Below are 22,913 nucleotides of genomic sequence, written 5' to 3'. Positions count from 1 at the left end.
GACCAGGGTACCCAGTTTACAGCAGAGATGACTGTGGAAGCTGTGCGGTGTAAAGGCCATTAGAAGCGCCCCGTACCACCCGCAAACCAATGGGTTGTGTGAACGCTTTAACGGGACGTTAAAACAACTCATTGGGACTTTTACCAGGACCTACAGGGACTGGGAGAAATTCTTGCCTCACCTCCTGTTTGCCTATCGAGAGGTGGCCCAAGAATCCACGGGGTTCTCCCCATTCAAACTGGTATACGGGAGACGGGTAAGGGGACCCCTACACTTAGTGCTAGAACACAGGGAAGGGGAGGGCACCATAGAAGGGGTACCTATTGTACCCTATGTGCTGGAATTCCGGGACCGCCTAAAGGAGCTGACCCAGGCTGTTCGTGGGAACATGCAGGTGGCCCAGCGGCACCAGCGCATATGGTACAATCGGAGGGCCAGAGAGCGCACCTTGGAAATAGGGCAGAAGGTCCTGGTGTTAGAGCCCACTAGGCAGAACAAGTTCCAAGCTGCATGGCAGGGGCCCTACCAGGTAGTGGGGAAAATAGCCGACACCACCTATAATGTCGCCGATTGTGACGACCCCAGGGTTATCCGCATGTTCCACGTGAATATGCCGAAGCCCTATCGGGAGCGCCCTGAAGAGGAAGTGGCCATCTGTGCACCTGAAGCAGAGGATTTAGCTGGATTTCCCTTGTCTGATGTCTTAGGGGAGAGGACTCAGTCTGAAACATGGGACCAGGTACACTGGGGTGAAGACTTAGGTCCCCGGGAGAGACGTAAGGCGGAGGAGTTGTTGAGGCAGCGACAGAGGATGTTTTCGGGGAAACCCGGGTACACTCACCTGGCACAACACAAGTTTGAGACCCAGGATCAGACCCCCCTGCGACAACCCCCCTTCCGCGTCCCTGAGTCTGTATGAGAAGGGATGCGACAAGAGATACAAGAGATGTTGCATTTAGGGGTCATTGAAGAGTCAGATAGTCCCTGGGCATCCCCCGTAGTGTTAGTGCCCAAGAAGGATGGGACTACACGGTTTTGTGTAGACTATCGTAAGCTCAATGAGAAAACAGTGACGGATGCGTATCCCATGCCACGTGTGGATGACTTGTTAGACCTGCTGGCAGGGGCAAAGTATTTGACCATCGATCTATGCAAAGGCTACTGGCAGATTCCCCTTAGTCCTGATGCTATTCCCAAGTCGGCATTTGTCACCCCGTTTGGCTTATTCCAGTTTCGAGTTATGCCATTCGGGATGAAGACTGCCCCGGTGACCTTCCAGAGGCTGGTTGACCGACTTCTGAATGGTCTCCAGGACTATGCGTGTGCCTACCAGGATGACATAGCCATCTACAGCGCGACATGGGAATCACCCTGAACCCAAACAAGTGTCACGTGGGCAAAGCAGAGGTTCAGTATTTAGGGCATTGGGTGGGAAGTGGGAAACAGAGACCAGAACCAGCCAAGATTGAGGCCATAGCCAAATGGCCCACCCCACTGTTATGATCCGGTGACCTTGGAGCTGCATGAGAACTTTCACTGGAGAAGGTGGCCACTATACTGACCGCAATCCTGAACTTAACACCGCAACTAGAAGTAGCCGTGGAGTGTACCTAACACACCTAGACACATCGTCACAGCCGGAGGACTAAATACCCCTAAAGATGGAAATAGGAGTACTATCTTGCCTCAGAGAAAATCCCCAAAGAATAGACAGTCCCCCACAAATATTGGCAGTGAGTCGGAGAGGAAAAAACATACACAGGCAGAAAAACAGGATTTAGCACAGGAGGCCACTCTAGCTAGATAGGACAGGATAGGACAGAGTTCTGTGCGCTCAGTATTTAAACCCTTCAAAATAATCCACAGCAGAATATACAAAAAAACTTCCTACATCTAAACAAAAGATGTAGGAGCGTAAATCTGCAACTCCAGTGAATCCTACAATCAGAGCAGGAATGAAACTGAAACAAGCACACAGCAGTGTGCCACAGATACAAAAACCAAACACTTATCTTTGCTGAATTTGGCAGCAAGCAGGAGAAGCCAGAAAGTGATCCAACACTTCACAAGGAACATTGACAACTGGCAAGGGCTAAGGGATCCTGCACACCTAAATATCCCAGTCAGAATTGTAATCATCCGATACACCTGGCCAGGACTGCGAGTCAGAGACAACTGCATTCCCACCTACAACCACTGGAGGGAACCCAAGAGCAGAATTCACAACGCCCACGCACTAAAACCTAGGTCATGGCATTTCTAGGGACAGCGGGGTATTACAGGAAATTCGTTCCCAATTACAGCAGCGTAGCCAAGCCCCTCACTGATCTGACCCGTAAGAACCAACCCCGCAAGGTAACCTGGACCCCAGAGTGTGAGGAAGCCTTCCGCCAGCTAAAGGACGCCCTCACCAATACCCCTGTATTGGCCGCACCCGATCCAACTAAACGTTTCCCGGTCCACACAGTCACTTCTATGTTTGGATTGGGGGCAGTACTGAGCCAAGTTGGGCCCCACGGCCAAGAACACCTGGTAGCTTACCTGAGTCGGAAACTACTGCCCCGTGAAGTGAGCTATGCGGCCATCAAGAAGGAGTGCCTGGCAATAGTATGGGCACTCAAAAAGTTACAACCATATTTGTATGGACGACAGTTTTCCCTCCTAACGGACCATAATCCCCTAGTCTGGCTTAATCGGGTCTCCGGAGACAACGCCAGATTACTGCGGTTGAGTTTAGCCCTACAACCTCTGGACTTCACCATCCACTACAGACCCGGCAAACAAAACGGTAATGCCAATGGACTAAGTCAACAAACGGAACTCGTACCAACCCCATAAACTTCGGTCATCCCCAAACCGATCCGTTAAGGATCAGACTGTGTATGCCGATCGCGTCGCTAAAAAGGGGAGCCGTGTTACAGAACCCCCCAGCACCAAGAATGTTATGCAGTATATGTATGTATAATAGTTTCCATGTGAAATGCATCAGTCCACAGGCTGCGCCCCTGGACAAGATATTCTCTTTCTGACCTCCCCCCACCTTTGTAATTCCCACAGTAATTAGCGGCAGGCTCTGGCCCCCTGCGGCTATTGTAATGTATGTCTGGCCAGCTGTTTTCCTATCGGCCTGTCCTGTGTATCTGTGTTATATATTCTGTGTGCTGAAAATAAAGTGTGTTCTTTTAGACTGGAAATACGTGGGGTAGCAGTCAGCTTTTATATGCTCTCACGTAACCAAGGAATTCCAGCCAGCATCCTTCATTCAGAATCCAGAATAAGCAGCGTGGACCTCCGGAAACACAGGGTGGTACAGAAAGAGGTACCCCAGCTTGTTAGATCCGTTACATATATATATATATATATATATATATATATATATATAAAGTTATATGAAAAAGTTTGGGCACCCCTATTAATCTTAAGCTTAATGTTTTATAAAAATTGTTTTTTTGCAACAGCTATTTCAGTTTCATATATCTAATAACTGTTGGACACAGTAATGTTTCTGCCTTGAAATGAGGTTTATTGTACTAACAGAAAATGTGCAATCTGCATTCAAATAAAATTTGACAGGTGCATAAGTATGGGCACCCCACCATAAAAGTGACATTAATATTTAGTAGATCCTCCTTTTGCAAAAATAACAGCCTCTAGTCGCTTCCTGTAGCTTTTAATGAGTTCCTGCATCCTGGATGAAGGTATTTTTGACCATTCCTCTTTACAATACAATTCCAGTTCAGTTAAGTTTGATGGTCACCGAGCATGGACAGCCCTCTTCAAATGACCCCACAGATGTTCAATGATATTCAGGTCTGGGGACTGGGATGGCCATTCCAGAACAGTGTAATTGTTCCTCTGCATGGATGCCTGAGTAGATTTGGAGCGTTGTTTTGGATCATTGTCTTGCTGAAAGATCCATCCCCTGCGTAACTTCATTTTTTGTCACTGATTCATGAACATTATTGTCAAGAATCTGCTGATACTGAGAGGAATCCATGCGTCCCTCAACTTTAACAAGATTCCCGGTGCCGGCATTGGCCACACAGCCCCAAAGCATGATGGAACCTCCACCAAATTTTACTGTGGGTAGCAAGTGTTTTTCTTGGAATGCTGTGTTTTTTGGCCACCATGCATAACACCTTTTTGTATGACCATACAACTTAATCTTGGTTTCATCAGTCCACAGGACCTTCTTCCAAAAAGAAATTGGCTTCTCCAAATGTGCTTTTGCATACCTCAGTCGACTCTGTTTGTGGCGTGCTTGCAGAAACGGCTTCTTTAACATCACTCTCCCATACAGCTTCTCCTTGTGCAAAGTGCGTTGTATAGTTGACTGATGCGCAGTGACACCATCTGCAGCAAGTTGATGCTGCAGCTCTCTGGAAGTGGTCTGAGGATTGTCCTTGACTGATCTCACCATTCTTCTTCTCTGCCTTTCTGATGTTTTTCTTGGCCTGCCACTTCTGGCTTTAACAAGAACCGTACCTGTGTTCTTCCATTTCCTTACTATGTTCCTCACAGTGGAAATTGACAGGTTAAATCTCTGAGACAGCTTTTTGTATCCTTCCCCTGAACAACTATGTTTTCTTTGTTTTCAGATCACTAGACAGTTGTTTTGAGGAGCCCATGATGCCACTCTTGAGAGGAGATTCAAACAGGAGAACAACTTGCAAGTGGCCACTTTAAGTAGCTTTTCTCATGATTGCATACACCTGGCTATGAAGTTCAAAGCTCAGTGAGGTTATAAAACAAAAAAAAGTGCTTTAGTAAGTCAGAAAAATGTAGGTAGGAGTATTTAAAACAAGAAAATGATAAGGGTGCCCAAACTTATGCACATGTCAAATTTTGTTTGAATGCAGATTGCACATTTTCTGTTAGTACAATAAACTTCATTTCAAGGCAGAAACATTACTGTGTCCAACAGTTATTAGATATATGAAACTGAAATAGCTGTTGCAAAAAAAACAAACAATTTTTATAAAACATTAAGCTTAAGATTAATAGGGGTGCCCAAACTTTTTCATATAACTGTATATATAATATATAATATCTATATACCATATATACTTGAGTATAAGCCGACCCCCCTAATTTTGCCACAAAAAACTGGGAAAACTTATTGACTCGAGTATAAGCCTAGGGTGGAAAATGCAGCAGCTACCGGTGAATTTCAAAAATAAAAATAGATGCTCCATGCTGTTCATTATGGCCCCATAGCTGTGCCATATAGTGCTCTGCGCCGTTCATTATTTCCCCATAGATGTACCATAGAAAGCTGTGCCATATAGTGTTCTGCGCCGTTCATTATTGGACCATAGCTGCCATATAGTACTCTGCGCCGTTCATTATTGCCCCATAGCTGTGCCATATAGTGCTCTGTGCCGTTCATTATTGCCCCATAGCTGTGCCATATAGTGCTCTGCACCGTTCATTCTTGCCCCATAGCTGTGCCATATAGTGCTCTGCACCGTTCATTTTTGTCTCATAGATGTGCCATATAGTGCTTTGCACCGTTCATTTTTGCCCCATAGCTGTGCCATATAGTGCTCTGCACCGTTCATTATTGCCCCATAGCTGTGCCATATAGTGCTCTGCACCGTTCATTATTGCCCCAGAGCTGTGCCATATAGTGCTCTGCACCGTTAATTTTTGTCCCATAGCTGTGCCATATAGTGCTCTGCACCGTTCATTATTGCCCCATAGCTGTGCCATATAGTGCTCTGCACCGTTCATTATTGCCCCATAGCTGTGCCATATAGTGCTCTGCACCGTTCATTATTGCCCCATAGCTGTGCCATATAGTGCTCTCCTCCGTTCATTCTTGCCCCATAGCTGTGCCATATAGTGCTCTGCACCGTTCATTTTTGCCCCATAGCTGTGCCATATAGTGCTCTGCACCGTTCATTCTTGCCCCATAGCTTTGCCATATAGTGCTCTGCACCGTTCATTTTTGTCCCATAGCTGTGCCATATAGTGCTTTGCACTGTTCATTCTTGCCCCATAGCTGTGTCATATAGTGCTCTGCACCGTTCATTTTTGTCCCATAGCTGTGCCATACAGTGCTTTGCACCGTTCATTATTGCCCCATAGCTGTGCCATATAAAGCTGTGCCATTGCTGCTGCAATGAAAAAAAAAAATGCCATACTCACCTCGCTGCTTGCAGCTCCCGGCGCCGCTCCATCTTCCCGGCATCTCTCCGCACTGACTGATCAGGCAGAGGGCGCCACGCACACTATATGCGTCATCGCGCCCTTTGACCTGAACAGTCAGAGCAAGAGGATGCGAAGACGGAGCGGCGCCGGGAAGATGGAGCGACGCCCGGCGTGTGGAACGCGGACAGGTGAATATTACATACTTACCTGCTCTCGGCGTCCCGCTCCCTCTGCCTGTCACACGGTCTTCGGTGCCGCAGCTTCTTCCTCTATCAGCGGTCACCGGCACCGCTGATTGGAGAAATGAATATGCGGCTCCACCCCTATGGGAGGTGGAGCCGCATATTCATTTCTCTAATCAGCGGTCCCACGTGACTGCTGAACAGGGGAAGAGCTGCAGCACCGAAGACCGTGTGACGGGTAGAGGGAGCGCCAGGACCGCCGGGACTAGGTGAGTATGCCTCAGAGCCCTCTCCCCCTCACCCGCCGACCCTGCCGCCCACCGTGACTCGAGTATAAGCCGAGAGGGGCACTTTCAGCCCAAAATTTTGGGCTGAAAATCTCGGCTTATACTCGAGTATATACGGTATATAATAGTCTAAGGGGCACTTCCGTCTGTTTGTCTGTCTTTCTGTCTGTCTGTTTGTCTGTCTGTCACGGAAACTACGCGTCACGACGGGCCTATGCAGCATCAATAGTACAAAGATCTAATGTTAAAAATAATAAAAAAATAAAAAATCATTATATAGTCACTAGTGTTGAGCATTCCGATACCGCAAGTATCGGGTATCGGCCGATATTTGCGGTATCGGAATTCCGATACCGAATTCCGATATTTCCCGCGTATCGGATACCAGAATCGGAAGTTCCCAGAATTCAAACTGCACGCAGCAGCCAATGAGGAATGAATGGAAGTGTGGGCACATCCTGTTTAGCATGGTGGGCATGTAACTACTGGCAAGGCTGTGATTAGCTGCTGAAATGATGTCACCATGTACTATAAAAAACGCTGCCGCCATTTTGCGCTCACTCTGCTGTGATTTCAGTTAGGGACAGGACGCTGTGTTCTAACTGAGGGCCAGTTGAGATAGCTAATTGCTTTATTTTGCTTTTCCAAGGCTAATTTAGCAAACGCTGTGTGTTCACCTTGCTCTTGCCTTGTAGCGCTGTTTTAACAGCGTTCTGCAAGGTCTCTGTGTGTGTGTGTGTGCAGCTCACTCTGTAGTCTGTGTGCAGCCATATACCCGGTTGTATTCAGCTCAGGAGGGGTTCACACTGCCTCATACAGTTCTATCCATTGTCCTTTTTTGCTCATAGTGCAGCCTGCTGCACATTTTTTCTAAAATTTCCTATTAGTGTTTCTCCACCCGTCTCCAGCTAAATTGTGGAAAAACACTACATAGGATAACCTAGAGGGGTTTTTTTGGGCCTTGCAGTGCCGTTTACGGCTGTCTGCACGGTCTCCGTGTGAGCGCAGCTCGCCCTGTAGCCTGTGTGCAGCCACAGCCGGTTGTATTCAGCTCAGGGTGCGTTACTGCCTCATACCGTTAAATAACTTGTCCTTTTTTTCAAATAGTGCAGCCTGTTGAAATTTTTTTTTTAAATTTCCTATTAGTGTCTTTTCAGCCGTCTCCAGCTAAATAGTGGAAAAACACTACATAGGATAACCTAGAGGAGTGTTTTTGGGCCTTGCAGCGCCGTTTACGGCTGTCTGCACGGTCTCTGTGTGAGTTAAAGTCGCTCTGTAGCCCGATCTGCAGAAAAAAAAAAAGTAAAGTTCACCAAACACCACTTAACACTTGTGTAGGCCACATTTTATCAATAATAAAGTCTAGTCCACACTTTACAACATTAGTGTTTCTTACACCTGTTAGGAGGAGCATTTCAGGAATAAGCACACTAAGGCCTTAGTACTTTTCTGCTTATCTTTATCTGTCAACCAAGATGAAGAGGGCAGGGAGTAAGGCACGTGGGCGTGGGCGCGGAGCAGGGAGAGGAGCAGGGAGAGGACGTGGTGATTCTGTGCCTGCTGCGGGCACCGGTGACTCATCATCACTCAGTTTCAGCAGGGAACAGTCCTTCATGCACAGCTTTGTCGGAGAGCGCCGTGCACCGCTGCTGCGTGAAGATCAAATTGAAGCCGTTGTCAGATGGATGGCAGCTAACGCATCGGCATCGACTTCAATTAGTGCCACATCCTCTCAGGCACAGACCACTGGAGAGCAGCCATCTGTCTCTTCACCACCTGCCAAATTGGCCAGGCAGTCAGAGAGCCCAGGACAGGAGCCGTCTCTACTTCTGTTCTCTGAATCTCTTGGCCTGGAAACAGGGGGCCAGCCAAGCAGCATTGGAGAAATGGAAGAAGAGGCAGTGTGCAGTGATGTCCAACAGCTTTGTCTCTCTGACTCTGAAGAGGCGGGTGGGCCAGTGCCTGCGGTGACCACAGCCCAGTACGCATCTGATGATGAAACTCAGGTGCCGCTTTCTGGTGCGTACTGTGCTGCCGAGACTACCCAGGAGGAGCAGTTGGTGGCAGAGGGTAGTGGAGATGATGAGGTCCTTGACCCATCGTGGCGTGAGGAACAGGAAGGTGGTGGGAGCAGCTCTGAGGAAGAGATTCCCCTAACGGGTCAAAGAGGGAGAGGGAGGGGGAAGACTGCGGAGCCTGTAGCCTCCACTTTGGCACCCGTTAGGAGTCTGTCTCTTTCAAAAGCCAAAAAGGGCGCTCCCAAGACTTGCAGTGCCTGGTCCTTTTTTGACACAGTTGCAGATGACATTTGTTTTGTCAAATGCAAGCTGTGTCATTAGAAAGTCAAAAGAGGAAAAAGTGTCAGCAACCTCAATACCACAAATATGTGGAAACATGTGCGGACCAGGCACGCGGTGGAGTTACAAAAACACACTGAAGACCTAGGCCAACCAACAGCGGCAGCTACCACCTCTTCAGCTCGTGTTGACTCTTCCTCCAGCTCACGCACAGCTGGTTCGGCTTCCTCCCAGGATCGCCATGGAAGAACCTCTGGCACTGTTGTTCAGAGACCTAGTGTAATTCCACCCACAGCACCACATTTCCAGTCATCCTCACACTCCCAGTCTACTCTACAGCCATCGGTAGTACAGGCATGGGAGAAAAGGCGGGCATTCTCGGCCAACCACCCCCGAGCACAAGCTCTGAATGCAGGCATTGCCAAACGTCTGTCACTGGAAATGCTCTCATTCAGGCTGGTGGAGACTGACAGCTTCCGTGACTTGATGGCATTGGCAGTCCCACAGTACAAGGTGCCCAGCCGCTTTTACTTCAGCAGGCAAGCTGTCCCTGCCCTGCACAAGCATGTGGAGGGACACATAAAACACGCGCTACTGAATGCCGTCAGTAGCAAGGTCCACCTCACCACCGATGCGTGGACCAGTCAACATGGACAGGGGCGATACATTTCCCTCACTGCCCATTGGGTAAATGTTGTTGAGCCAGGTACAGATCGTGCGAGTGGCGCAGGACGTGTCCTGCCCACTCCAAGGATTGCAGGAATCCAGTCTGTACGCATTGACTCCTCCTCATACACAAGTTCCTCGGAATGATCGCTGCAGGAGCCGTCACAGTCCACCTCCACATGGACCCGTGAACGTTTACCTGTTACGACCGACATGAGCACAGCCGTGGCCAAACGTTAACAGGCCGTCTTGAAACTTGTTTCTTTGGGGAATCGAAGCCACACAGCGCAGGAGCTCTGGAATGCCATCAAGCAGGAGAGCGATGTGTGGTTTGTGCCAGCGAATCTTCAGCCAGGCATGGTAGTGTGTGACAATGGCCGAAATCTGGTGGCAGCTTTGGCCATTGGCAACCTCACTCACATCCCATATCTGGCACATGTGCTCGATTTGGTTGTGCAGAGTTTTCTGAGGGACTATCCGGATCATGATGCACTGCTGCACAAGGTCCGCCTAGAGTGTGCTCACTTGCAGCGTTCCAGCTTGTCAAGATCCCGCATTGCTGCTCTGCAGCACCGATTCCGCCTTCCGGAACACCGCATCATATGTGACCTACCTACCAGGTGGAATTCCAAGTTACATATGTTGGAGCGGTTGTGTGAGCAGCAGCAAGCAGTAATGGAGTACCAGCTGCATCAGGCGCAAAAAAGTCACAGTCAGCGCCGATCAGACTTCACAACCACAGAGTGGGCCACTATGAAGGACGTCTGCCAGGTTTTGCGTCCTTTCGATTATTCCACGCGGATGGCAAGTGCAGATGATGCACTAGTCAGCATGACTGTCCCCCTTATCTGCCTGCTTCAACAAACTTTGCAAGCGTTAAGGGATGATGTTGTGGAAGAGGTGGAGGGTGAGGAGTCACCTTTTCCATCAGCTTCTGGAGAGTCAGCGCCATGTGGTTCCTCACAAAGGGGTACGCAGGGGCCACTTTGTGAGGAGGATGAGGAGGAGTCAATGGAGGAGGAAGAGCTCCATCCAGAGGAGGGAGTTACACAATTGTCCAGTGGTCAGTGTGTACAGCGAGGGTGGGGTGATGACGAGCGGGCAGAGATCATGTCTCAAGCAGGAGACAGCGTTTCTGGGCCAGTTGGCAGTCTGCAGCACATGGTTGATTTCATGCTGCAGTGCCTGAGAAACGACCGCCGCATCAACCACATTCTCAACATGCCTGATTATTGGGTGTTCACCCTCCTCGATCCTCGCTACCGGGACAACGTCCAAAACCTCATCCCAGCGTTGACCCGGGAGCGTAAAATGCGGGAGTACCACGACACACTGGTGAATTCCATCATCTTCTCCAGTCCAACTGAGAGGAGTGCTGCTAGTGCTTTACAAAGCAGCTCAGTGCGTCGAGGCAGTGGAGGAGGCTCTGCACAAAGAGGGAGCAGAAGCAGTGCCTCTGCCCAAGGCAAGACCAGTATGGCACAACTGTGGCAAAATTTTGTGTGCCCGCCCCAAATGTCTACACCATCACCGGCGGCTCCAGTCAGCAGGAGGCAACGGTTCCGTCAGATGGTGACAGACTACATGTCTTGCCCTCTTACTGTACTCCCAGACGGCTCTTCCCCGTTCAAGTTTTGGGTCTCTAAGCTGGATACATGGCCAGAGCTAAGCCAGTATGCATTGGAGGTGCTGGCTTGCCCTGCAGCTAGTGTCTTATCGGAACGTGTCTTTAGTGCCGCAGGTGGTGTACTAACAGACCGTCGCATGTGACTATCTTCCGATAACGTTGACCGGCTTACTTTTCTGAAAATGAACCAGGCCTGGATCTCGCAGGAATTTGCCACTCCTCTGCCTGATTAAGTAATTGGGTGTCATCCAGGTCTCCTGATGTGTTCATCTTTCTACCACCTGAACTGCTATTCCTGGGCTCCAACACCGCCAGTTGCGGCTCAGAAGTGCAGGCTGCACAGTCAAAACATACGACCCAGTGTTATTGGGTTTCAGTAATGTCAGCTGATCCCCAGCTGTGTAGCCGGCAATGTGTCCTGCGACCGCCACGCTGGCACAACAACCTAAATGTAAGGGAACCTGTTTCCCCCCCCCCCCGGCGTTTGTTACTGAAAGAGCCACCTTGTGCAGCAGTAATGCTGCACAAGGAAAAGGTAGCTCGTTTAGTTTAGCTCCTTGCACACGCAGAACTTAACACTTATAAAATGTGTTCACTGATACCATTATACCGTCCCGGAGCTGGGACTTTCCTTCGTAATGTGACGCAGCACAGCCGTCATTCCTACCCCCTTGGTGCCGTGCGCTGCCTCCTCAGCATTGTTTTAAGCTGTCACGGACCCTGCACTGTTCTGTTATCCCTTGTCCATGCCCAATTTGCGCTGCCTGTCTTCTGACATAATTTGGTGTCAGGCTGGCTGCGCCTGTGCACCCGCGCTGCCCGAGATCTCGCCTCGCAGTGTCTTCTGATTGAATCACACTGCGAGCCTGGGATCCATGGGCATGCGCAGTGCATATCTTCCCCTCGGGCTCTCGCTCATCTCCCTCCGCCTTCTTCAGACTGTGCGCCATCAGCTGATCCCTAATAGCATGCCATGGCCGTGACGCCGCATAGTCTGAAGAAGAGGGAAGGAGGGGAGTGAGAGGCGAGGATATGCACTGTGCATGCCCATGGATCCAAGGCCCGCAGTGGGATTACATTAGACGACACTGCGAGGTGGGATCTGGGGCAGCGTGGACGCACAGGCACTGACAGCCTAACAACAAATTATGTCAGAAGACAGGCAGCGCAAATTGGGCATGGCCAAGGGATAACAGAACAGCGCAGGGTCCGTGACAGCTTAAAATAACGCTGAGGAGACAGCGCACGGCACCAAGGGGGTAGGAATGACAGCTGTGCTGCGTCCCATTACGAAGGAAATTCGCACCTCCGGGACGGTTTTACGGTATAAGGGGACACATTTTTAGTGTTTACTTCTGTGTTTGCAAGGAGCATAATTAAAAGAGCAACCTTTTCCTTTTGCATCCTTAGTGCTGCACAAGATTTCTCTTTCAGCTACAAACGTCTTGGGGGGGGGGGGGGGTTAAAGGTTCCCTTTCAACTTGCTCCAATCAGGCTTCGGCCTACACTCTGTTCCTCTGCTACTCGTGCTGTCCTTGGGCTCTAACACCGCCAGTTGGTGCCTGGAAGTGCTGTCCGCACAGTCAACAGTCGCTCCTCTGTTATTGAGGTTCAGTAACGTCAGCTGATCCCCAGCTGTGTGTGCGGCAATACCTCCAATCTGCTCCTCCTGCTGTCCCTGGGCTCTAACACCGCCAGTTGGTGCCCGGAAGTGCTGTCTGCACAGTCAACAGTCGCTCCTCTGTTATTGGGGTTCAGTAACGTCAGCTGATCCCCAGCTGTGTGTGCGGCAATACCTCCAATCTGCTCCTCCTGCTGTCCCTGGGCTCTAACACCGCCAGTTGGTGCCCGGAAGTGCTGTCTGCACAGTCAACAGTCGTTCCTCTGTTATTGGGGTTCAGTAACGTCAGCTGATCCCCAGCTGTGTGTGCGGCAATACCTCCAATCTGCTCCTCCTGCTGTCCCTGGGCTCTAACACCGCCAGTTGGTGCCTGGAAGTGCTGTCTGCACAGTCAACAGTCGCTCCTCTGTTATTGGGGTTCAGTAACGTCAGCTGATCCCCAGCTGTGTATCCGGCAACGTGTCATGCGACCGCCATGCTGGCACAACTAAAATGTAAGGGGACCTGTCCCCCCCCCCCAGGCGTTTATTACTGAAAGAGCCACCTTTTGCAGCACTAATACTGCACAAGGAAAAGGTCGCTCTTTAAATTATGCTCCTTGGAAACGCTGAACTACACACTCATGTAATGTGTCGCCTCATACCGTCAAACCGTCCCGGAGGTGGGACTTTCCTTTGTAATGTGACGCAGCACAGCCGTCATTCCTACCCCCTTGGCTCCGTGCGCTGCCTCCTTAGCGTTGTTTGATTCTGTCACGAACCCTGCGCTGTTATGTTATCCCTTGGCCATGCACAGTTTGCGCTGCCCGTCCTCTGACATCATTTGTTGTCGTCCTGGCTGCGCCTGTGCGTCCACGCTGCCCGAAATCCCACCTCGCAGTGTCGTCTAATGTGATCCCACAGTGGGCCTGGTATCCATGGCCATGCGCAGTGCATATACTAGCCTCTCACTCCCCTTCTTCACGTTTCTTCAGACTAGGCGGCGTCAGCTGATCCCTAATAGCATGCCACGGCCGTGACGCCGCACAGTCTGAAGAAGCAGGAATGAGGGGAGTGAGAGGCGATGATATGCACTGCGCATGCCCATGGATCCCAGGCCCGCAGTGGGATTACATTAGATGACACTGCGAGGTTGGATCTCGGGCAGCTTGGACGCACAGGCACTGCCAGCCTGACACCTAAATGATGTCAGAAGACGGGCACCGCTAAGTGTGCATGGCCAAGGGATAACATTACAGCGCGGGCTCCGTGACAGAATCAAACAACGTTGAGGAGGTGGCGCACGGCACCAAAGGGGTTGGAATGACGGCTGTGCTGTGTCACATTACAAAGGAAAGTCCCACCTCCGGGACGGTTTAACGGTGTGAGGGGAAACATTATATGAGTGTGTACTTCAGTGTTTGCAAGGAGCATAATTTTAAGAGCCACCATTTTCCATGTGCAGTATTACTGCTGTACAAGATGGCTCTTCAGCAACAAATGCCTGGGGGGGGGGGGGGGGGGTTAAAGGTTCCCTTTCAACTTGCTCCACTGCAGGCTTCGGCTTACACTCTGCTCCTACTGCAGACCCTGGGCTCTAACACCGCCATTTGTTGCCCGGAAGTGCTAGCTGCACAGAGAAAAACACCCGCCAATGTGTCAGTGGGGTTCAGCAACGCCAGCTGTTCCTCTGCTGTGTAGCCGGCAACGTGTCCAGCACAAGCCACGCTGGCACAATAACAGACATTTTCCTGCCTCCAGTGCAGGCTTCGGCCTACACTTTGCTCCTCTTTGATTCCCTGGGTTTCAACACTGTCAGTTGTCACCTGGAAGTGTTGTCTACACAGAAAAAACACTCGCCGATGTGTCAGTGGGGTTCCGCAACGCCAGCTGTTCCCCTGCTGTGTAGCCGGCAACGTGTCCAGCACAAGCCACGCTGGCACAACAGAACAAAAGCTGCCACCAGTGCAGGCTTTGGCCTACACTCTGCTCCTCTCCTCCTCCTGCTGACCCTGGGCTCTAACACCGCCAGTTTTAGCCCGGAAGTGCTAGCTGCACAGAGAAAATCACCCGACAATGTGTCAGTGGGGTTCAGCAACGCCAGCTGTTCCCCTGCTGTGTAGCCGGCAACGTGACCTGCAAACGCCATGCAGGCACCTGAACTGAAATTAAAGGGAACCTGCCCCCCCAGGTGTTTCTATATATAACAGCCACCTTGTACAGCAGTAATGCTGCATTTGTACAAGGTGGCTGACTTTTTCTTCATGCCCACGTGGCACTCAACACGTACAAAATGTGTCTCATTATAGACCATTACATTGTCCCTGAGGTGTGTCTTTCCTTTTTAATGACATGCAGCACCCCCCTTGGTAGCGCTGCCCATCTTCTGACGTCATTGGTTGGCTGTGCCTGTGCGTCCGCCCTGCCCGACACAACGCCCCTCGTTGTCTGATCTATTTTGACTGCGAGGGTGTGATTGATGGGCATGTGCAGTGCATATGTTCGCCTGTCTTCACTCATCTCCTTCCGCCTTCTTCAGACTGTGCGGCCTCATGGCCGCGGCATGCGATAAGCGATCAGCTGAGGCCACCCAGTCTGAAGCAGGTGTAAGGACATGAGTGAGCGGCAAACATATTTACTGCGCAAGGCCATGAATCCCAGCCCTGCAGTGTGACTTTATGAAAAGACACTGCGGGTCTAGGATTCCTGGCCATCGATAACCGCACCGGCCAACATGAAATGAGGTGAGAAGACAGGCAAGCGCTCTCAGCGCATGGCCAAGGGATAACAAGAGCGCAGACTCCTGTACAGCAAATAACAGCGCTCAGGAGGCTGCGCCCAGCACCAAGGCGTTATTTTGGACACCTGTGCGGCGTCTCCTCAAAAAGGCAAGTCAGTCACGCCTCCAATACAGTTTGACTGTATAATGGGCAAAATTGTGTACGTGTTTCATTCAGCGTGTGCAATTAGAAAAATTCATAGAGCAACCTCTGACTTGTGCAGCATTAATGCTGCACAAGGTGTGGCTCTTGTACTTTGCAACACCTGAGGGGGGGTTAAAGGTTACCTTTGAAATTGGTTCTACTAGGCTTCGGCCTACACTCTGCTCCTCCTGCAGACCCTGGGCTCTAACAACGCCAGTTGGGGCCCGGAAGTGCTGGCTGCACAGAGAAAAACACCCGCCATTGTGTCAGTGGGGTTCAGCAACGCCAGCTGTTCCCCTGCTGTGTAGCCGGCACCAAGGCGTTATTTTGGACACCTGTGCTGCGTCTCCTCAAAAAGGCAAGTCAGTCACGCCTCCAATACAGTTTGACTGTATAATGGGCAAAATTGTGTACGTGTTTCATTCAGCGTGTGCAAGTAGAAAAATTCATAGAGCAACCTCTGACTTGTGCAGCATTAATGCTGCACAAGGTGTGGCTCTTGTACTTTGCAACACCTGAGGGGGGGTTAAAGGTTACCTTTGAAATTGGTTCTACTAGGCTTCGGCCTACACTCTGCTCCTCCTGCAGACCCTGGGCTCTAACAACGCCAGTTGGGGCCCGGAAGTGCTGGCTGCACAGAGAAAAACACCCGCCATTGTGTCAGTGGGGTTCAGCAACGCCAGCTGTTCCCCTGCTGTGTAGCCGGCAACGTGTCCAGCACAAGCCACGCTGGCACAACAGAACAATAGCTGCCACCAGTGCAGGCTTCTGCCTACTCTCTGCTCCTCTCCTCCTCCTGCTGTCCCTGGGCTCTAACACTGCCAGTTTTTGCCCGGACGTGCTAGCTGCACAGGGAAAAACACCAGCCAATGTGTCAGTGGGGTTCAGCAACGCCAGCTGTTCCCCTGCTGTGTAGCCGGCAACGTGACCTGCAAACGCCACGCAGGCACCTGAACTGAAATTAAAGGGACCCTGCCCCCCACCCCCAGGTGTTTCTATGTATAACAGCCACCTTGTACAGCAGTAATGCTGCATTTGTACAAGGTGGCTGACTTTTTCTCCTTGCCCACGTCGAACTCAACACGTACAAAATGTGTCTCATTAGAGACCATTACACTGTCCCTGAGGTGTGATTCTCCTTTTTAAATGACACGCAGCACCCCCTTAGGTAACACTGGCCGTCTTCTGACATCATTGGTTGGCTGCCTGTGCCTGTGCGTCTGCCCTGCCCGACACAACGCTCCTCGTTGTCTGATATATTTTGACTGCGAGGGTGTGATTGATGGGCACTAGCAGTGCATATCTTCGCCTATCTTCACTCCCCTCCTTCCGCCTTCTTCAGACTGTGCGGCCTCATGGTCGCGGAAGGCAATAAGGGATCAGCTGAGGCCGCCCAGTCTGAAGCAGGTGTAAGGACATGTGTGAGCGGCGAAGATATTTACTGCGCAAGGCCACGAATCCCAGCCCCGCACTGTGACTTTATGAAAAGACACTGTGGGTCTGGGATTCATGGCCATCGTTAACCGCACCGGCCAACATGAAATGAGGTCATAAGACGGGCAGCGCTAACAGGGCATGGGCAAGGGCTACCAAGAGCGCAGACCCCTGTACAGCAAATAACAACGCTCAAGAGGCTGCGCCCAGCACCAAGGCGTTATTTTTGGACACCTGTGCTGCGTCTCCTTAAAAAGACAAGTCACGCCTCCAATACAGTCTTACTGTATAATGGGCAAAATTGTGTACGTGTTTCATTCAGCGTGTGCAATGAGCAAAATTTAAAGAGCAACCTTTCACTTGTGGAGCATTACAGCTGCACAAGGTGTGGCTCTTCTACTTTGTAACACCTGAGGGTGGGTTAAAGGTTACCTTTGAAATTGGTTCAATTAGGCTTCGGCCTACACTCTGCTCCTCCTGCAGACCCTGGGCTCTAACACCGCCAGTTTTTGCCCGGGAGTGCTAGCTGCACAGAGAAAAACACCAGCCAATGTGTCAGTGGGGTTCAGCAACGCCAGCTGTTCCCCCGCTGTGTAGCCGGCAACGTGTCCTGCAAACGCAACGCAGACACAAAGCTGCCTCCAGTGCAGGCTTCGGCCTACACTCTGCTCCCCCTGCTTACCCTTTGCTCCAAAACCGCTAGTTGGGGCTCTAGGAAGACAATCTTGAATAGGCAACGCATCTGGGTTCCAGCACCGTCAGCTGGTTCTCGGCAGTGTTTTTGTCATGGGTACTCCCTCGTGCCCAGCCTGGTTCCAGCACCGTCAGCTGGTTCCGAGTAGTGTCAAGCTCACTGAGACGCCTATGCGTTGCCCCGTCATGTTGCGGTCGGGTTAGCCAACTCCATGGTGCCTCCAGTTTAGGAGCTTCCTATGTGGGCTGCGTGAATTGGCAGTCAAGGCTGGTTCTGTAGTGCCAGTAGGCCAAGCTCCCCCTGTAGGACTGTTGGTGTTCGGTAACTGCGGCTGCCTCGCGGCCTAGCTGTTCTCTCTTCTCCTGTGGACCTTCTGGTCCACATCCTGGTTCCAGCATCGTCAGCTGGTTCCAGGCAGAGCCTTTGGCTTAGGTGCCTCCTTCTGGGTATCCGAGTTCCGCCAACGCCAGGCGGTCCTTGGTAGTGCTTTTAAGCGCGGGCACGTACAGCTTAGTAACCGTGTTCCAGCACCGTCAGCTGGTCCTCGGTGCCATTGGCTCTTGCACACTTGGGCAATGCATCCGTGTTCCAGCACCGTCAGCTGGTTCTCGGCAGTGTTTTTGTCTCGGGTACTCCCTCGTGCCCAGCCTAGTTCCAGCACTGTCAGCTGGTTCCGGGTAGTGTCAAGCTCACTGAGACGCCTATGCGTTGCCCCGTCATGTTGCGGTCGGGTTAGCCAACTCCATGGTGCCTCCAGTTTAGGAGCTTCCTATGTGGGCTGCGTGAATTGGCAGTCAAGGCTGGTTCTGTAGTGCCAGTAGGCCAAGCTCCCCCTGTAGGACTGTTGGTGTTCGGTAACTGCGGCTGCCTCGCGGCCTAGCTGTTCTCTCCTCTCCTGTGGACCTTCTGGTCCACATCCTGGTTCCAGCATCGTCAGCTGGTTCCAGGCAGAGCCTTTGGCTTAGGTGCCTCCTTCTGGGTATCCGAGTTCCGCCAACGCCAGGCGGTCCTTGGTAGTGCTTTTAAGCGCGGGCACCTACAGCTTAGTAACCGTGTTCCAGCACCGTCAGCTGGTCCTCGGTGCCATTGGCTCTTGCACACTTGGGCAATGCATCCGTGTTCCAGCACCGTCAGCTGGTTCTCGGCAGTGTTTTTGTCTCGGGTACTCCCTCGTGCCCAGCCTAGTTCCAGCACTGTCAGCTGGTTCCGGGTAGTGTCAAGCTCACTGAGACGCCTATGCGTTGCCCCGTCGTGTTGCGGTCGGGTTAGCCAACTCCATGGTGCCTCCAGTTTAGGAGCTTCCTATGTGGGCTGCGTGAATTGGCAGTCAAGGCTGGTTCTGTAGTGCCAGTAGGCCAAGCTCCCCCTGTAGGACTGTTGATGTTCGGTAACGGCGGCTGCCTCGCGGCCTAGCTGTTCTCTCCTCTCCTATGGACATTCTGGTCCACATCCTGGTTCCAGCACCGTCAGCTGGTTCCGGGCAGAGCCTTTGGCTTAGGTGCCTCCTTCTGGGTATCCGAGTTCCGCCAACGCCAGGCGGTCCTTGGTAGTGCTTTTAAGCGCGGGCACCTACAGCTTAGTTTCCGTGTTCCAGCACCGTCAGCTGGTCCTCGGTGCCATTGGCTCTTGCACACTTGGGCAATGCATCCGTGTTCCAGCACCGTCAGCTGGTTCTCGGCAGTGTTTTTGTCTCGGGTACTCCCTCGTGCCCAGCCTAGTTCCAGCACTGTCAGCTGGTTCCGGGTAGTGTCAAGCTCACTGAGACGCCTATGCGTTGCCCTGTTGTGTTGCGGTCGGGTTAGCCAACTCCATGGTGCCTCCAGTTTAGGAGCTTCCTATGTGGGCTGCGTGAATTGGCAGTCAAGGCTGGTTCTGTAGTGCCAGTAGGCCAAGCTCCCCCTGTAGGACTGTTGATGTTCGGTAACGGCGGCTGCCTCGCGGCCTAGCTGTTCTCTCCTCTCCTATGGACATTCTGGTCCACATCCTGGTTCCAGCACCGTCAGCTGGTTCCGGGCAGAGCCTTTGGCTTAGGTGCCTCCTTCTGGGTATCCGAGTTCCGCCAACGCCAGGCGGTCCTTGGTAGTGCTTTTAAGCGCAGGCACCTACAGCTTAGTAACCGTGTTCCAGCACCGTCAGCTGGTCCTCGGTGCCATTGGCTCTTGCACACTTGGGCAACGCATCCGTGTTCCAGCACCGCCAGCTGGTTCTCGGCAGTGTTTTTGTCACGGGTACTCCCTCGTGCACAGCCTGGTTCCAGCACCGTCAGCTAGTTCCGGGTAGTGTCAAGCTCACTGAGACGCCTATGCGTTGCCCCGTCGTGTTGCGGTCGGGTTAGCCAACTCCATGGTGCCTCCAGTTTAGGAGCTTCCTATGTGGGCTGCGTGAATTGGCAGTCAAGGCTGGTTCTGTAGTGCCAGTAGGCCAAGCTCCCCCTGTAGGACTGTTGGTGTTCGGTAACTGCGGCTGCCTCGCGGCCTAGCTGCTCTCTCCTCTCCTGTGGACCTTCTGGTCCATATCCTGGTTCCAGCACCGTCAGCTGGTTCTGGGCAGAGCCTTTGGCTTAGGTGCCTCCTTCTGGGTATTCGAGTTCCGCCAACGCCAGGCGGTCCTTGGTAGTGCTTTTAAGCGCGGGCACCTACAGCTTAGTAACCGTGTTCCAGCACCGTCAGCTGGTCCTTGGTGCCATTGGCTCTTGCACACTTGGGCAACGCATCCGTGTTCCAGCACCGCCAGGTGGTTCTCGGCAGTGTTTTTGTCATGGGTACTCCCTCATGCCCAGCCTGGTTCCAGCACCGTCAGCTGGTTCCGGGTAGTGTCAAGCTCACTGAGACGCCTATGCGTTGCCCCATCGTGTTGCGGTCGGGTTAGCCAACTCCATGGTGCCTCCAGTTTAGGAGCTTCCTATGTGGGCTGCGTGAATTGGCAGTCAAGGCTGGTTCTGTAGTGCCAGTAGGCCAAGCTCCCCCTGTAGGACTGTTGGTGTTCGGTAACTGCGGCTGCCTCGCGGCCTAGCTGTTCTCTCCTCTCCTGTGGACCTTCTGGTCCACATCCTGGTTCCAGCACCGTCAGCTGGTTCCGGGCAGAGCCTTTGGCTTAGGTGCCTCCTTATGGGTATCCGAGTTCCGCCAACGCCAGGCGGTCCTTGGTAGTGCTTTTAAGCGCGGGCACCTACAGCTTAGTAACCGTGTTCCAGCACCGTCAGCTGGTCCTCGGTGCCATTGGCTCTTGCACACTTGGGCAACGCATCCGTGTTGCAGCACCGCCAGCTGGTTCTCGACAGTGTTTTTGTCACGGGTACTCCCTCGTGCCCAGCCTGGTTCCAGCACCGTCAGCTGGTTCCGGGTAGTGTCAAGCTCACTGAGACGCCTATGCGTTGCCCCGTCGTGTTGCGGTCGGGTTAGCCAACTCCATGGTGCCTCCAGTTTAGGAGCTTCCTATGTGGGCTGCGTGAATTGGCAGTCAAGGCTGGTTCTGTAGTGCCAGTAGGCCAAGCTCCCCCTGTAGGACTGTTGGTGTTCGGTATCTGCGGCTGCCTCGCGGCCTAGCTGTTCTCTCCTCTCCTGTGGACCTTCTGGTCCACATCCTGGTTCCAGCACCGTCAGCTGGTTCCAGGCAGAGCCTTTGGCTTAGGTGCCTCCTTCTGGGTATCCGAGTTCCACCAACGTCAGGTGGTCCTTGGTAGTGCTTTCAGGCACGGGTACCTCCTGCTTAGTAACCGGGTTCCAGTAACGTCAGCTGGTCCTCGGTAGTTCCATTGGCTCTTGGACCTTCGGCTACCCATCCGGGTTCCAGTACCGTCAGCTGGTTCTCGGCAGTGTCTTTTGCTCTTGTACCTTCTGCTCCCCATCCTGGTTCCAGTAACGTCAGCTGGTTCTGGGTAGAGCCTTTGGCTTAGGTGCCTCCTTCTGGGTATCCAAGTTCCGCCAACGTCAGGCGGTCCTTGGTAGTGCTTTTTAACATGGGTACCTCCTGCTTAGTAACCGGGTTCCAGTAACGTCAGCTGGTCCTCGGTAGTTCCATTGGCTCTTGGACCTTCGGGTAGCCATCCGAGTTCCAGTTCCATCAGCTGGATCTTGGCATTTTCTCAGCCTTCTTGTACCTTCTGCTACATTTCCAAGTTGAAGACCCTAAAGACGACGACCCGGAAGACCACCCCTAAGATGACGACACCAGAGACGACAACCACTGAGATGACGACGACCCTGGAGATGACGACCCTGAAGACCACCCCGATGACGACGACGACGACGACGGCGGAGACGGCGACGGTGACGGCGGAGACGACGACCCTGGAGACGACGACCCTGGAGACGACGACATGGAAGACCGAGAAGCAGAAGAACAAGAGGGTGCAGAACAAAGAGCAGAAGAACATTAAGCATAACACTTAATATCAGAGCAAAAGATATTATCTAAATTATATGCAGAAGAAGACTAAGCAGTGTATGGGGGTGAGTCTGTTCCTCCTCGTGATGCCCCTGGATAAAGCCTGATGCTGCAGGCCAAACTGAACGCGGACAAATGTAACTTTTGTGACAGGCAGAACGGAAGGTGTAGTCATCAAACTTTTATAGATAACAACTACGGGAATGCCTGTCACAAATGAGAATATGATGAAGAAGTAGAATAGGAAGAATAATAATAGTTGAATAAAATGAATATGAAGAATGTAATAAAAAAAAAATAGGTAGAAGATGAAGAAGATGAATATGGTGAAGAAGAAGTTGATGTCAAAGATGCTGATGATGATGAAGATGAAAGTGTGGGAAAAGTAAAAAAAAAGAAGGGGAAGGGCGTGGAATAGTGAAACATCAATATTTGACAAAATAAAAAAAATTTACATAGTCAATATCTTTGTCACTCCGAACGTCTTTAAAAAAAATAAAAAATCATGCTATTCTATTTGATTGGGCTAAACCTCTATGACTTTAATGTCTCCGCCACCTCCCCAAATACATCCTGCATTATTCTTAGTTGTTTTCCTTCATGTAGAATGAACCTACAAGGAAAGAAAGGGTTTATTTTAATTCCGATATTTTGGTCCCATTGA

Source organism: Ranitomeya imitator, chromosome 2 (genome assembly GCF_032444005.1).
Source record: "Ranitomeya imitator isolate aRanImi1 chromosome 2, aRanImi1.pri, whole genome shotgun sequence".
Lineage (NCBI taxonomy): Eukaryota > Metazoa > Chordata > Amphibia > Anura > Dendrobatidae > Ranitomeya > Ranitomeya imitator.
The sequence above is the reverse complement of the archived record's forward strand: the minus strand, read 5'-3'. Positions refer to the sequence as shown.